Source organism: Salvelinus fontinalis, chromosome 22, assembly GCF_029448725.1.
Source record: "Salvelinus fontinalis isolate EN_2023a chromosome 22, ASM2944872v1, whole genome shotgun sequence".
Taxonomy (NCBI): Eukaryota; Metazoa; Chordata; class Actinopteri; order Salmoniformes; family Salmonidae; genus Salvelinus; species Salvelinus fontinalis.
Window position 1 is genome coordinate 2,684,624 of NC_074686.1, and position 17,740 is coordinate 2,702,363.

The following is a 17,740-nucleotide window of genomic DNA, read 5'->3' on the forward strand; positions in this document are numbered from 1 at the left end:
GTACTCAACACTCCGGCTTCACAGCAGTACCCAACACTCCAACTTCACAGCGGTACTCAACACTCCGGCTTCACAGCGGTAATCAACACTCCGGCTTCCCAGCATTACTCAACACTCCGGCTTCACATCCAACTTCACAGCGGTACTCAACACTCCGGCTTCACATCCAACTTCACAGCGGTACTCAACACTCCGGCTTCACAGCGGTACTCAACACTCCGGATTCACAGCAGTACCCAACCCCCTGGCCCCAGGTTCATCAGTGCATAAACATGTGTCAGGGCCAGGAATAATATTTGGAGAGGATGGATAAGACTCAGACGTGGGGTTCAGGGGCTACTTTGTAGAATGGACATCTTGGTTCAACAGGGAGTTTCTCAGGTTAGAGACAACCCAGTAAATCACCTTATCAACACCCCAGAGGGCCTCACACCACTGTCCAGTATCAGAGCTCTGTTTGCAGAAGACGTTATTGTTGTCTCTTCAAACTGGAATAAAACATGAATGGTGTTCTATCTGTCAAATATGTGTCTCTGTCAAATTCTTGAAGGTAGCGGCACACTGCAAAACAGGTAGGTTTATAGTTGTGTAATGCATGTGGTGAATATGGGTCAGTAGGGATTTTGAGAACAGTTGGGCAGCAGTCTGCCTCTATACTCAAAGCTGCTGCCCCAAGTCCAAGGTTATGCAGCCTGTTTGAGATGTTCTCAGGCAGCTACCCCATGTATAATGTTGCATTCTGACCCGGTTGCCTTGGTTACACCCCTCCACCAGCCACCGTCTCAGATCGTCAAGTGTTTGGAGCATGAAACGAAGCAGGGAAAGAGAGAGAATTGTGGCCCTCTTCAGCCCCCTGCGATAGCTATAGCTACCGTAGGAAGCCCTTGGGTAAGTTCTCACTCTCAATCCTCCGTAGAGAAACAATCCAGAGAGAAGTGTGAACCTGTCAGACTTCCCACACGCTTCTCAACTGGAGGGGTTTGGCAACCCTGTTGCCTTGGTTACACTTGAACCCATGCAATCCTCTGCCTCGGTTGGGGGGGGGGGGGGGGGGCAGTAACTCACGGAACCAGTAGCATTTCCTTTCCCACCTGAGTTCTGACAGAGATATTTACAGAAAGGCGGCGTCTTGCGTCTTGGTGACTGCGTAGGGATGGTACGCGATGGAGAACATCTGGGACCGAGGGGCCTATTTCACGCAACGCAAGTTTCAGGAAGCCAGTTATCAGGGGGATGCCAGTGAGGCTGTATCTCTTTCACACCCAGCCAAATGGGGCAACGAGGCGTGGACGATCGCTCTGGAAGACAATATCCTAAGCCTAGCTAATACCATCTGGGATGACTTTTGTGTCGGTTGGTCTTTCACCCTGAAACCGCTCATTTCTCCCTAATGAAAGTACTTTTGCACTTTGTTATTTACTCGTTGGGGATCGAGCTTTGGAACTTTCAGCACGGGGAGCCAAGTTTCCATCGGCGCCTCAGGGGTTTCAAATGAGACCCCACAAGTGATGTAATGTTTACATCCGTGTAATGGTGGTTTCTCTGTCATTTTTCGATAACCTCTGTCTTAAGTCTCGACTGTACAGGAGACAGCGCAATGGAGAAGGGGAGGGAACAATCCTTTGAGGTGGGACCCCTGCTCCTTCGGTGGAGGGCTTAGCCCGAGCAAAGCAAGGCCAACAGGAAGCTTAGCTCGGGCATTGCTGTCTGCGATCTGGAAGTCACAAACCCTACTCTACCCCCCCTTCCAGACACACCGACCTGAATACAAATGAAGGCTGGAGACTCAGCTTTCCACGCAGGCCAGAATGGCCCAACATCGACACAGCCCCAAGGAATGGGCATAGGCAGATTTATCTGAAAACACAATCGGGTACAACATAATTTTTTGTCCTGCATCCTGACATCCCTAGGAAAAAAGAAACATGCTCTTAGATAACTTGTGGGAAAAAAGGCTGTAGCTTCATCCTATTAGACTCATCCTACGAGAAAGTCGATATTGCACAGGGATACCGTGCAACTTGAGGATTTCACAGAGTTGTGTTTCTGTTAAATCACCCCAATATAAAAGGCAATCGGACGTGTCTACGATTTGATGTAGTTGGTTTTCACACCACTGTTTTCGGTTTGTGTCGGGGATTTGATGTTCCCATATATTTCCTTCGAACGCAAGGAATCGTTTTGTCAGATCGTATCCTTCTGAGGGGGAACCACATGGTGAGATTAACCCAAAAGTTCTGGAGTTTATTTTCATTTTGAAAGCTGATTAGTGGCTTCAGTGGACTCCCACCACTCTCAAAAGACATTTGGTACTTTTATAGTCCATAGCCCTATCAACTATATACTACATGAAGAGGCATTTTTCATGTGAGAGGGAGGACAAATGAGCTCTGTATTCCATACGTCTGTCCTGGGGCGCCCTTCCTTCCTCACACAGTTTCATTAATGGGAAGAGTGGAAAAAAAACTAAATGGTAGCCTGATATCTGTCCCAAATGGTACCCTCTTCCCTATAATCCATTACTTTTGACCAGAGCCCTAGGTGCTAAAGCCCTAAAGGCAATATGGTTCCATTTGGGATGCAGACACTGTGCTCTGGTTCCTTAACTCCTCCTAAACGTATGCATGTAGTGACGACCTCCTACTCACTTCCTCATCATTGAAACTGAGGCATTTATCCCCCCTAATTTATGGGACTTGTATTTTCGTCGGAACAAATGGTACAGATAACACCCCAGTAAGCTGAATATGAATCATTACATTATCCTTTTCCTTTTCCCTCAGACTGAATAAACATATTGTACCAAAAAAGATAACACACATACCACATACATTATGATATAAAGAGGGACTTTCTGGAATAAATATTAATCCAAGCTCCATTTTTATAAACCTTCTATTGTATTGTTTAAATGGCATGAAGCAGCTTACAGTGGAAGTATTGTGTTTAAAGTGCACGTTTACATATCTGAGTGCACGGACATCTGTTCATGCGCATGTATAACATGCCCACCAGAACAGGAAAAGACTTGTGTAATCAGAGCCGATTGGCCCTGATATAAAATGGAGACATGTGAACAGCGTGGAAGGCTCCGACGGGCTGCTGAAAGCCTGTGACACGAAGCCAGAGTCTCGGGAACAAACACACATTCCAGTCTCGGAGTGTCAAGACCCTCAGATCTCCCCCCTTCTTGTTTAAGAAACAGCCCCCTTACCCATATGATGTGGCTGAGTATCTCTGTGCCCGTAGGAGCTTCAGCCGCATGGCAACGACTCTGTAGTCCTGTATAACTCGTGAATAAAACATATACTGAACAACAACAACGACAAGGACCAAATCTATGGACTTCAAATGACTCGGCAGGGGCTCAGCCATGGGTGGGCTTGGGAGGGCAGTTCCCCACAAAAGGGCTTTATTACAGACAGAAGCCCTCCTCAGTTTCATCAGCTGTCCAGGTGGCCGGTCTCAGACGATGGTGAAGAAGCTTGATGTGGCGGTCCAGGTGGTGTGTGAGGCCGGTTGGACGTACTGCCAAATTCTCTAAAAGGACATTGGTAGAGAATTGAACATTCAATTCTCTGGCATCGGCTCTGGTGGACATTCCTGCAGTCAGCATGCCAATTGCACGCTCCCTCAAAACTTGAGACATCTGTGGCATTCTGTTGTGTAACAAAATCTGCACATTTTAGAGTGGCCTTTTATTGTCCCCAGAACAAAGTGCACCTGTGTAATGATCATGCTGTTTAATCAGCTTCTTGATATGCCACAACTGTCAGGTGGATGGATTGTCTTGGCAAAGGAGAAATGCTCACTAACAGAGATGTAAACAAATTTGGGCACAAAATTTGAAAGAAATACGTTTTTTGTGCGTATGTAACATTTCTGGGATCTTTTATTTCAGCTCATGAAACATGGGACTTTACATGTTACGTTTTATATTTTTGTTCAGTATATATAAAACATATCTCTCCCCAGAGAGTTATTGGCCTGGACAAATACCTCTGCATTGGAACATGAGCTCTGCCTCAATTGTCCTCATTTATACACCTAATGAACATGGCTTAGCTTAGCTTAGCTCTAGGCAGAACATAAACTCTACGAATTAGTGAATACTGCCCTTAAAGGTGTCGGCCATTGCGATTAATGTACGAATGCTACTCTTCTGATTGTGGCTGTTGGAATGTCTGTATAATAGTCATGGCTGCTCTTGATACTGTACTTTAGTTCTCGCCATTGATGCATACTTCACTGCAGCAATAAATGTGTGTTCAATGCTATCTCTTGCCCACACAGCTAGTATTGACTCATTGACGAACACCCCCTCGACAGTATTTCTATGTGTTTTCATAAAGCAATAAGGCCGCTTCATAGACCGACACAGTAGAAATGCATTTGTCCTGCTTTCGGGGGGAACCGGCTCTTAACGCACACCGTAAACCTGTCGCTTCGGATCCTATTTATTTAGGTGAACTCTGACCTTTTTCCCACCGGTCACCTCTGCCATCCAGCAAACTAGATGGGTTTGGGAGCACACCTGTGTGGCCAGATTGCATCCATCGCTCTCCCTAGAGTCTCCCCCCAGTGAGGCGACCCCTGACCCCTGTGAAAATCTAACATATACATAAACAAGACTGTTAATGTTTGGCCGTGATGTACATTGCCTTCGGAAAGTATTCAGACCCCTTGACCTTTTCAGCCTTATTTAAACATGTATAAAAAAAATCTCATCAATCTACACGCAATACCCATAATGAAAAAAGCAAAAATAGGGTTTTAGAATTTTTTGCTAATTTATAAAAAAGTTAAAACTGAAACATCACATTCACATAAGTATTCAGACCCATTAATCAGTACTTTGCTTAAACACTTTTGGCAGCGATTACAGCATTGAGTCTTCTTGGGTATGACGCTACAAGCATGGCACAGCTGTATTCGGGGAGTTTCTCCCATTCTTCTCTGCAGATCCTCTCAAACTCTGTCAGGTTGGATGAGGAGCGTTGCTGCACAGCTATTTTCAGGTCTCTCCAGAGATGTCTGATCGGGTTCAAATCCGGGCACTGGCTGGGCCACTCAAGGACATTCAGAGACTTGTCCCGAAGCCACTCCTGCCTTGTCTTGGCTGTGTGCTTAGGGTCGTTGTCCAGCTGGAAGGTGAACCTTTGCACCAGTCTGATGTCCTGAACGCTCTGGAGCAGGTTTTCATCAAGGATCTCTCTGTACTTTGCTCCGTCCATCTTTGCCTTGATCCTGACTAGTCTCCCAGTCCCTGCCGCTGAAAAACATCCCACAGCATGATGCTGCTAACACCATGCTTCACCCTAGTGATGGTGCCAGGTTTCCTCCAGATGGGACGCTTGGCATTCAGGTCAAAGAGTTCAATCTTGATTTCATCAGACCACGGAATCTTGTTCCTCATGGTCTGAGAGTCTTCAGGGGCCTTTTGGCAAACTCCAAACGGGCTGTCAAGTGTCTTTTACTGAGGAGTGGCTTCCGTCTGGCCACTCTACCGTAATGGCCTGATTGTTGGAGTGCTGCAGAGATGGTTGTCCTTCTGGAAGGTTCTCCCATCCCCACAGAGGAACTCAAGAGCTCTGTCAGAGTGGTCACCTCCTTGAACAAGGCCCTTCTCCCCCGATTGCTCAGTTTGGCTGGGAGGCCAGCTCTAGGAAAAGTCTTGGTGGTTCCAAACTTCTTCCATTTAACAATGATGGAGGCCACTGTGTTCTTGGGACCTTCAATGCTGCCGAAATGTTTTGGTACCCTTCCCCAGATCTGTACCTTGACACAATCCAGTCTCTGAGCTCTGTGGACAATTCCTTCGACTTCATGGCTTGGTTTTTGCTCTGACATGCACTGTCAACTGTGGGACCTTATATAGACAGCGGTGTGCCTTTCCAAATCATGTCCAATCAATTGAATTTACCACAGCTAGACTCCAATCAAGTTGTAGAAACATCTCAAGGATGATCAATGAAAACAGGATGCACCTGAGGTTAATTTCGAGTCTCATAGCAAAGGGTCTGAATAGAAATAAGGTATTTCTGTTAGTTTTTTAAATAAATTTACAAAACTTTCTAAAAACCTGTTTTCACATTGTCATTATGGGGTATTGTGTGTAGATTGATTAGGATTTGTTTTATTTAATCTATTTTAGAATAAGGCCATAAGGTAAAAAATGTGGTCAAGGGGTCTGAATACTTTCCGTAGGCACAGACTGTATAGCTGCAGTTTTTTTTTACTTCGCATGCCTCACAGATACACAAAACTAAAATATGGCTCTTCATGTTTGATCCTCTTATTTCACAAATAATAATTCCCTCTGTCATAAACATAATCTGTAGAAACGACAGCAGAGTGGAATTTGGATAAAAATGCCTGTCGTAAATGGATTGAATAGTTGGGGGGCGTCATCATAACTCACATAACTCTCGGTCAGTCTTTTATTTTATTCATCACTCTTTCCATCTCTCCTTTTGTCATTTCATCTCTCTCAGTGTGTACGTCAAAGACCAGCCTCTGTTGTTCCAGAGTTCTCCTTGCTCCAGTAGTCGTAGCAGGCTGCAGGCATTCCTCTTAGAGCAGTGTAAACTTTGCCTGTCAGCAAGTTTTACCGCAGTGGCTCCTGTGCCCTGCTAATACCCACACATCATGCCAAACGGGCTGCACGTTGCCAGACTCTAATCCAAGCATCGTATCAAACCCATCGGCACATTTCTAGCAAGAACACATCTAGACCGTGACTGGTGGGTTGGGAGGGGTGTTTGTCAACAGCTGCTCAGCAGCAAATGGGCGCGAGAAAATAGAAAGTGAGAACGTTCCAGAAGCCCCCGAATGGAGAATTTTCATCAACAGCCCCCTCCTCCCCCCTTCTGTGGTGGTTTCAGGTAAATGTGTGGGCTCCCGGGTTGTGAGGGTTTGCATGGAGAGAGAGAGCAACTTGTAGTGATGCATTGGCCCTCTGAGTATCAGTTGGTAGATCACGACCCTTGCAATGCCATGATCGTGGGTTTAACTCCTGCTGGGGCCACCCATACAAAAATGTATGCACACGCATAACTCCCTTTGGATAGATGGCATATATCATGTTATGTTCTTATTATTATATTAACATTCCCCCCCTCCTCCCTCAGCCCAGTGCAGCAGTGAGAGGATACCACAGCAGTAAGACGGCCAGGAGCCCAGCAAGCTTTAGCTCCCAATGGAACAGCGGTGTACAGGGGGCCTGTAGTGGCCACTCCGTCTCCTACCCCCGCGCCAGCCTGCAGTACCCGGCCCACCTCCATCACCACACCAGCTACGCTTACTGCCAGGGACAGCCAGCAGTGAGTACTCTCAAAGACATACTGTACAGCTACGCTCACTTTGCACTCTCCGTCGCCCTCTCACGTCTCCCTTTCCCTCTCTCCACTCTCTCTTCCACTTTCCCACTCTGTCAGACTCCTGCCTCTCACTCTCATTCTCTTTACTTTCTACTCTATCCCCCTCTCCCTTTTACCTCCCTCCCCCTACAGCACTGAACTGTAGCTTCAATGGGAAATGAATGTTTATCTGTTCTCACACGGACATACAGCGTGTAGTGGGCAACACATGTGGCTAATCCCACCAACCCGAACAAACATTCTGAAACTCCCCTCACCTTCCATGCGTCTCTCAGACCCCCTGTATTCACCAACATGGAGAGACCCCCCTGAAGTACTTGCGTGTGAGTAGTGAAGGACTGATTGAACATACTGTAGCGTAGTAGGTGATAACCATCGGTCTCCATTTTGTTTCGTGTTGCATACCATTCTCTGATGTTACCACGGTGTTGATAAAATGCTGGTTCGGTGAACCTTAGATTTAGTTCAGTGTGTTAACAATAACAACACATGCTGCTGCCAATATGACTGTAGCACTGTCTCCCAAATATATCATTACTGTTGTCGGTTAGCTAGCTAGCGAATTTCAGCCATATTAGCATTGATGTGAAATAATTCAAAAGACCTCAAAACAACACATGGTATCAAGAACAAGATACAACTAGCTATCTAACCGTTCACAATCATAGCAAAGCACGGCTTCCGGCCACATCAATGCACACTCATCATTGTCGTGACGTTGTCAGCCAGCCTGTCTATAAAAAATGAACATTCCTTTATGAATGAATGAAACAAGCAATGGTTTTGGTTACGGATGTGGTCATGTCAGTTGTGTTTATGTGCGGAGTGACATAGCTTTGGTATAGTACAGCATGTTCCCCAGCCATATCCCTGAGGAATGTCTCCTATTGACTAGAGCAGGGGTCATTTAGCCTGGTCCCAGATCTGCTTGTGCTGTCTTGCTGACAATAACCATAGAAGTTGGCAAGACAGGACAAACAGCTCTGGAACCTGGCTAGGGGTGGTGACTGTCTGTGTCTGAATCTGGTATATACAACTCTGGACCTGATTCACAAAGAAACGGACACACCCTAGAGTCATCTGGTCGTCATGTGGACCTCAGTGTTTGTGTAGGATGCTTGGACACACCCTGCTGGTGGATCTCAGTCCCCCGCTAACCAGTTTCAGTTCCATCTGAGCCCTGGATACATCAAAGGCTGGCTTGTCCTCGAACCAACTCCCACACCACGCAGACACACTCTTTTACTGGGCTGTTTTTACGGGAAACCAGGCCGGATGTTTTCTTAGTGGTTGTTAGTTTTTTGTCCCTCCCCCGCCATGCAACATCTACAAGACAAGTCACCGCTTTGGGCCCATTGGAGGTTTCTCAACGCCTAGAACTGTTTATGCCAGACAGATCCTAGCAAACAAAGCATGCCTCCATCCCTCCATCCTTCAAGGTTTGTGTATTTTCCCATGGTCTTTCATTTAAAACATGCACTTTCGTTGACTCATATCCTAACCCCCCCCCCACCCGCCCCCCTCCCAGCCATTGTGTTTTTAAGCAAATTACATGCAAATACTTTTTTTTATTTTTTTTAGGTGGATGAAAAACAGAACCGATACCTCTGCCTCTCTCTCTGTCCCCTCGGATGAGCGAGGCAAGTAAATAACGAGGGGCGCTCAGATCCAGCCGAGATCAAGCGCCTGCGCCTCCAGTGGGTTTCTAATTGCAATGGAAGCGGATACATTTCCACTTTTAATATGGTATGGATGTCCCTGAGGAGACATGGGATTATGACAAAGCCGAACCGGAGGAAGTCGGGAAGAGAGAAAGAGCGGAGGAGATGTGATCTGCCGGAGCGAGGACTGAGGAGACGCATGAGCTGTGTTGAATGAAGGATGCCATTGCCAAGCACCACAGGCCTTCCATCTGTATTCTATCTCATATGTCACATGCAGTCCTCTGGTGTACCATTAAACAAACACTTAACCAGTACAGGTAATGGTCACAGCAAATTGACCGGCCTTCGGGTGCTTGAGTGTAATAAAACTTGACAACCTAATGATCGCTGAAAAAGGGCACATTGTGTTATTGGGTTCTTCAGAGGCTGGCTGGGAGGTTGCTCTAGCAGCTAGGTTACGTACCAAATGCCACCCTATCCCCTATATAGTGCACTACTTTTGACCAAAGCGCTATGGGCCCTGCTCAAAAGTAGTGCACTATATAGGGAATAGAGTGGCATTTGGGATGCTGCCTGGAGTCTAGCTAGTATCCTTGAGTTTAGCTGTGTTTTGCTCAATGGATTTCCGGGTCTGTAGAGAATTTATTAGAAAAATACAAAGACATAAGCTGTGTTCAAATACCCATACTAACATACTGTATACTACATACTTAATGAGTATATACTACGTACTATATACTATTAGTTCATTGTATTATACTGTAAACAAACGGTATCATTTCAGTTGACCGTACTAGCGCTTCACCTGTCTACCGGAAGTTGATGCTATTGCTATGCAACCTCTTGCTAGCTTGTTAGCATAACACATGACTATCTAGACATTTTACGATTTCGGGTGTGTTCGTAAATTCAATCAGAGTGCTCACGAGAGTGCTCTGAAATCGGAGTAGATAGCCAGAATTAACAATGTCCTTTGAAAAGCACAATGACTATACCACTTCGCTAATAGGGATGTGAATAATCAAGTCAATAAACATTGGGTAGTTAGTTAGATAGCAGATAGTTAATACACTGCCTGGCAAGTTCAATGTATTAGTAGCCATCTTAGTTAGTTAACTAGCTAACATACTGCTGTAATGCTATGCGGTTCGTAAGGGTAGCGTAGCTAACAAATTGGCAGCCAACATCAAGTGTAACGCAACGTATTTGAAAAGTCATTACTTTATTACATTGCTCAACATTTTCTTAACATTTGTCATTAGTTACAGTAGTTCAATGAACTTGTATTCGCTCTCATCGGGCCTCGGCTCACTATTTTCCGCTATTTATTTCAAATCTGAAAACCTTGAAGCCATTCCCATTTTTTGAAGAATTGCATTATGGGCCCTAAAAGTACGGAAATATTGTCCTCTGCGTGTATACTTTGTATTTTGGCGAATTTAGTACGACATCTGTGAACTTTTGGCATACTAACTATATCCATACTATGACCAATAAGCATTCCTACATACTCAATTCATGTCACAAATAGTACAGTTAGTGCGGCTAAAGTAAAAGAAGCATTCCATGTTCCTTGTTCCGTCTGGTGTCCAAATGGAATAAAATGATCCTCCTTGTCCCTTTGGTAATGAGTTTATAAGATATGTATAGATGGCAATAACACAGTTTACACACAGGACAAGGACACAAATGGTTGTATTTCCCTTGTACCATTAATGGTGGCCTTTTAGTGACATTTCAAATAATCCTAGCCGATTAAGTCCTCCTCCTCCCCACTCCTTTCCCCCTTTTATTTTTTTATCCGTTAATATTTTCACTATTTATTCTGTCGTTCTCTTTCTCCTTCTTTCATTCCTTCATTCTATACGTGTTAATGTGCCAATTCCTCAGTGGTTTATTGCATTTGTAGAATTATTTATCTTCCCCTTATAGCTGTGGTGTGGAATAATGCATATTTAATAGCTGATGTGATTCTTGTTTGCGATTATGTCCCTTCTGTTATGGGCAACAACAACAAAAAGGCATAAAGAGGGATATTTAGGTAATTTCACAGAGATATGTTTGTTTTTGTGAGAAATTTCACAGAGATAAGCTTGTTTTTGTGAGATATCTTCAAAAAATAACACGAATTTCACATTAATATGAAAAGCCTATACTAAAATATGAAAATACTACATGTCATGTCTCAAAATAAATATCATCTTACCTCTATATTGTTTTATGTCCTCAGGAATCGAAACGAAAGATGACAGTTAGTCTTAATTCTAGCACAGCCTCCAGCCTAGCTGGCGTAATGCTATTTTCCAGATTTTTGACCACTTTTTTCCTCTGGCCTCTATTGATTTAGTCACCCTAATTTTGACCATCCTACAAGGGTAAAAACTCCAATCACTTTTGAACAGATCATGATCGATACATTTCTTAGAGGAGTATCTACACAATTAACATATTGTTTTAACCATTGGACAAAACACGTTTTGTTTGGACACCCTATTGAATTGCATGCACATGCCAGATCACCCGGAGGATGTCGAAAGTCCATATGTTGCACAAAGATGAACACTTGATCTGCAGGTTATTTTAGAGTGCTTTCTTCAGCTTCCTATGGTTACCCAGTACATCAAGGTTGTGTCCCAATTGACACCCTATTCACTATAGTGCACTACTTTTTACCAGAGCCTTATGGGCCCTGGTCGAAAGTAGTGCACTATATAGGTAATAAGATTCCATTTGGGACGCAGCCCAAGTCAAGGCTCACTGATATGAATGTGGCTCTACATAGTGCCTTTATTCACTGAGGACAAGACCATGATTAATGTAATCTTCTGCTTGACATAACCGTCCTCTCACGGAAAATCTACATTTTAGTCTGAAACACAAGGACCTGTTTTTGTTTTTTGGGTGGTGGTGTGGTTCCAGACTGATGTGTTTAGATTTTTTACAATTTTACCATTGCCAGATGTTTGCAATGTTCGCAATGTGACGAGGATCGTGTGTTTCTCCTAACTGCTAGACTATCAAACTGTTCGTGACAACATGGCCCTCCCAGAGCTGGTCAGGCTGGACTGGAGAATCATGTTCATGCAACTATTTGTCTCTTGAACGCCTTGACTGGTTAACTTGCCTCATTGCATTAGCACAATCTTGTCAGCTGATTACATTTGTGCAGTCAAGCTTGTGCTAATTGCACCACCATTCATGGAGCTACTATCAAATCAATCAAATCAAATTGTATTTGTAACATGCTTTGTAAACAACAGGTGTAGACTAACAGTGAAATGCTTAGTTACGGGCCCTTCCCAACAACGCAGAGAGAAAAATAGAAAAATAATAGAAACAAATTTATAACACAAGGAATAAATACACAATGACTAACGATAACTTGGCTATATACACAGGGTAACCGAGTCGATGTACAGGGGTCCGAAGTAATTGAGGTAGATATATACATATAGAGTGCCTTGTGGTTAGCGTTGGGCCAGTAACCGAAAGTTTGCTGGATCGAATCACTGAGCTGACGAGGTAAAAATCTGTATTTCTGCCCCTGAGCAAGGCAGTTCTGTTCTCCGGGCACCGAAGACGTAAACGAAAGTTTGGTTGTCATTTGGGACACACACTTGATGTACTGTGTACCCGCTGTTCCCCGGGCGCGGGAAGACGTGGATGTCGATTAAGGCATCGACATCCACGTCGATGCCTGAGAGAAGACTTGAAATAAACAAGATGGCGGCGTACACATGTTGGATTACTTCATGGAGAAATAAAGTATTTCTTTTAAGAATGGAGCATTTTCTCAATTTAAACGTACACCCTGCAACTGGACATGGACATTGAGAGTCCCGTTCCCATGAATCAAGGCAGGATCGCCAAGCTAAGGTTGGTCAAAAATTCTCTGTGCTACACCAAACAGTACCTACAGTATCCTGTAAATTCCAGTAAAGGATACCAAAAATCTTTGTTGAAATCACATTATCTGTTGTAACAATCTGTAGCGACAGTTCTCCACACTTTACTACACCTGAGACACACTGTATATTTTTAACCATTAAACATTCTTGTTAAATATTCGGTTATTTTTTAATTAGCGTTAAATATTGTACACTCCACCGTATTTGAGATTTAGACAAATAAACATTATTTGGATATGCATTATCAGAATATCTAACATATGTTTGATGCCCTGTAAATATTCTGTGAATATATAAAGGCAGACACATTTTGAGGATTGATTTGAGGTTTGATCGAAAATATCCATATTTATTTTATGGCCCTTTATCCGGCTTCGGTACGCTGGCAATGGTGTGCTGTGGAAGCACAGTGTTTGTGGCGAATGGTCTTGTCCCGTCTGCGGTGAACGGTCAGCTGGATAAGACTGCCGGAAGTGGTGTAGGGCTCGTAGACCTTAACCACCAACTGTTTGGACAATTGGAGAAGATTGGCTGGTACTGGACGTCTCCTAGAAAGACATGGTTTTGGTGTTACCATTTTAGACTTTTTGTGGAAGGGACCTAGGGCAACACACATTTGTTGGTAAAGTTGTCAACCGTTTGGGACCTAAGTGTTTAGACACAGACTAGTGTATTGTTTAGGGGCAATGAGTGACATTGGGAGCTGCTTGAGGTGGTTGTGTCATTACTGTTGTCTTGATTTGATACCTTTCAGTGTCCCTTGCTCATTTTTGTCGCACAATCTTGTTGTGCTCCCTAACAGCGAGGCGTGTCCCATCCCTCATGATCGAGTACCCGAAAAGCCGCTGCTATGGCGTATTTTCCAGCAGGGCCTGTGATAGGATGACCTGAGTTATCCTATCACACAAACCTATGTAAGCACTACCCAATTCATGTTCATGCCATGCTTACTGTAAATGTAGTATCTTAGCCATCAGCTTGTACGTTTTTTTGCCAACTTACCTTCACCTTGTGTAGAGCTTGGGGTTGGGAACACATGCTGGTGGAATCAGAGTATGAACCACCTATAACAAAACACACAACAATACACAATTTTACCACCCCACTAATTGTATTGATCTCTGATAGACTGGCTAGCTTAGCAGACCTAACATGGACATTTGAATATTGTCAGCTTGCTGTTAGCTAATTAGCATGACAAAATGTCTATCCAGCTGAGAACCAACTAACCAACCATAGACAATTTACACACATTCATCATTACTACCAACACACCGAGAGGGAGTTACTGTAGCTATATCGACAATTCTATTTTTAGTAACAGAGTTTTTGGAATAGATGGCTACCAGATTGAGTTACTCTTAGCTAGCTTACATTAGCTAACGTTAGTCAAAGAACGAATAGAAAAACATGTTTACTCTGCTGAAGTAGCTACCAGTCTAGCAGTGACTACAATGGCATAGGCTAAATTGAATGACAGTGTGTAGCCAAAAGATATCTATCTATATGATTTAGCTGATGGCTTTCAGAGTTCAATACAGGACTGTAATGTCAGCTGACTTAGCAAATATAGCTAGTCCAGCTAACGTTACGTTATCTCTAATCGAGAACCTTCCGTCTTGTTGTGAAGGGAGATCATGAGCGTTAATTGATGAACAGAAGTATTGAACACTACGTAATTATGCAGTGAAATTAAATCGCAATAAAATAAACTTTATTTTACTAAAATGCTTTTATTGATTGTAAAAATGATTTTAAATAGGTTTGGAATACAGTTAATGGCTTACTTGGTACATCTATCTCATCATGCCCATCCAGTGTGGAGGTTGACGAGAGAACAATAACAAAACCTGCCAATCATTTATAGATTTTTATTTTACAAAGAAAACAAATGAATTGAGAGATAATGTAAATACCCATTCCTCCCAACAAGCTATTGTCCAATGGATTGATGATCAAGTTATGAGCAAAAGAAAATGCTCTTTTAGTCTACCATTGGTACGGGTGGAGAAGGTGTTAAACCTATTGAAGTCATTACCCAATGGTAAATCTGCAGGTTATGATATTATGAACTATTTTTTACTTTGCTATGGTGCTCCCCAGATTGCAACTCCACTGAAATACATATTTAATTGGTCACTGGAAAAGGGGAAATGTATGGAAGCATGCTAAACTGTGTCCAATCCCAAAAGACAGCAAAGAACCCATTACTCTTGCCAATAGTTGACCAATCAGTCTACTCCGTTCACTCAGTAAGATATTGGAGGGTATTGTGAGTAGACAAATATGGGAGTACACGGAAAATAATGATCTGATCACAGCCAATCATCATGCTTATCACAAAAACATTCCACTACCACTGCATTGGTTGACATGACAGACCAGTGGCTCAATGCTATGGATAATGCCAGGTTTGTGGGTGTAATATTTTTAGATTTCAGTGCAGCATTTGATTTAGTGGATCATGAAATAATGTTGATAAAATGATTGCATTATGGGTTTAAAGAGGCAGCATTGAATTTGGTACAGTCATATCTAACTGACAGGAAAAAGTCCACCTATATGTGTCGTGTTCTGTATATATATATATATATATATATTTACACCTTTCTTCGCATATCTTTTATATATTTTATTATCCAAGAACTCAGCTACAAGGAGCTTTCCTGCAACCCGCCTCACCAATTACAGAAAAAAAAGGTATTGTTTGCCTCAGATCTGAAGATCCACAATGGAAGCTAGCCAGAAGCTAGCCAGAAACTAGCCAGAAGCTAGCCAGAAGCTAACCAGAAGCTAGCCAGAAGCTACCCAGAAGTTTGCCGGTTTACTGGCTAACGTTAGTATTTCAGCTAACCACGTTTTGTGGTCATCAGCTATTCCTTTAGCTCGATAATCTATCGGCACCTTTGTACAACGCGACTCAGACCAGAACATACCTATTTTTCTCAATATCTCCGGATTTTAACCGCAAGCTCTGGACATTTACACCTTGATTTTGCAGCTAGCTAGCTGCTAATCGTGTGCCTATTGGCTTACATCGATCCCGGAGCAAACTTAAATTATTCCGGAGCAAGCCAGCCGAAGAGTTCCATCAGCCATTCCTGGCCTACAATCACCTATCCGGACCCGTTTTACTACAAATGCGGAGCCCCACCGGGCCTTCACGACTGACTACCAACGTTATCTGCCCGAGGGAGTTATCCAACTGGCACCTCCGTCGCGACGTTACCTGAACGCTCATCTGGGGCCCGCTAATCGTTATCTGTCTTTCTTGGGTCACTATAACTATATCTATTTTGCCAATTGGATTGATCCCCTCTACCACACGGAACCCCACTAATCTACCGACGGAAACGCACGAGGTGACTAAAAATAGACCTCCATCCTATGCTATCTTGCTACCGATAGCCAGCTACCCGGCCAGCTGTCTGGATCGCCGTGACCCCAACCAACCTCTACTCACTGGACCCTTATGATCACTCGATTAAGCATGCCTCTCCTTAATGTCAATATGCCTTGTCCATTGCTGTTCTGGTTAGTGTTTATTGGCTTATTTCACTGTAGAGCCTCTAGCCCTGCTCACTATACCATATCCAACCTTTCAGTTCCACCACCCACATATGCGATGACATCACCTGGTTTCAATGATGTTTCTAGAGACAATATCTCTCTCATCATCACTCAATACCTAGGTTTACCTCCACTGTATTCACATCCTACCATACCTTTGTCTGTACATTATTCCTTGAAGCTATTTTATCGCCCCCAGAAACGTCCTTTTACTCTCTGTTCTAGATGCTCTAGACGGCCAATTCTCATAGCTTTTAGCCGTACCCTTATCCTACTCCTCCTCTGTTCCTCTGGTGATGTAGAGGTGAATCCAGGTCCTGCAGTACCTAGCTCCACTCCTATTCCCCAGGCACTCTCTTTTGATGACTTCTGTAACTGTAATAGCCTTGGTTTCATGCATGTTAACATTAGAAGCCTCCTCCCTAAGTTTGTTTTGTTCACTGCTTTAGCACACTCTGCCAACCCGGATGTTTTAGCCGTGTCTGAATCCTGGCTTAGGAAGACCACCAAAAATTCTGACATTTTCATCCCTAACTACAAGATTTTCAGACAAGATAGAACGGCCAAAGGGGGCGGTGTTGCAATCTACTGCAGAGATTGCCTGCAGAGTTCTGTTTTACTATCCAGGTCTGTTCCCAAACAATTTGAATTTCTACTTTTAAAAATCCACCTCTCTAAAAAAAAGTCTCTCACCGTTGCCGCCGGCTATAGACCACCCTCTGCCCCCAGCTGTGCTCTGGACACCATATGTGAACTGATTACCCCCCATCTATCTTCAGAGCTCGTGCTGCTAGGCGACCTAAATTGGAACATGCTTAACACCCCAGCTATCCTACAATCTAAGCTTGATGCCCTCAATCTCACAAAATTATCAATGAACCTACCAGTTACCAACCCAAATCCGTAAACATGGGTACCCTCATAGATATCATCCGAACCACGTTGCCCTCCAAATACACCTCTGCTGTTTTCAACCAAGATCTCAACGATCACTGCCACATTGCCTGCATCCGTAATGGGTCAGCGGTCAAACGACCTCCACTCATCACTGTCAAACGCTCCCTGAAACACTTCAGCGAGCAGGGCTTTCTAATCGACCTGGCCGGGGTATCCTGGAAGGATATTGATCTCATCCCGTCAGTAGAGGATGCCTGGTTATTTTTTTTTAAATGCCTTCCTCACCATCTTAAATAAGCATGCCCCATTCAAGAAATTTAGA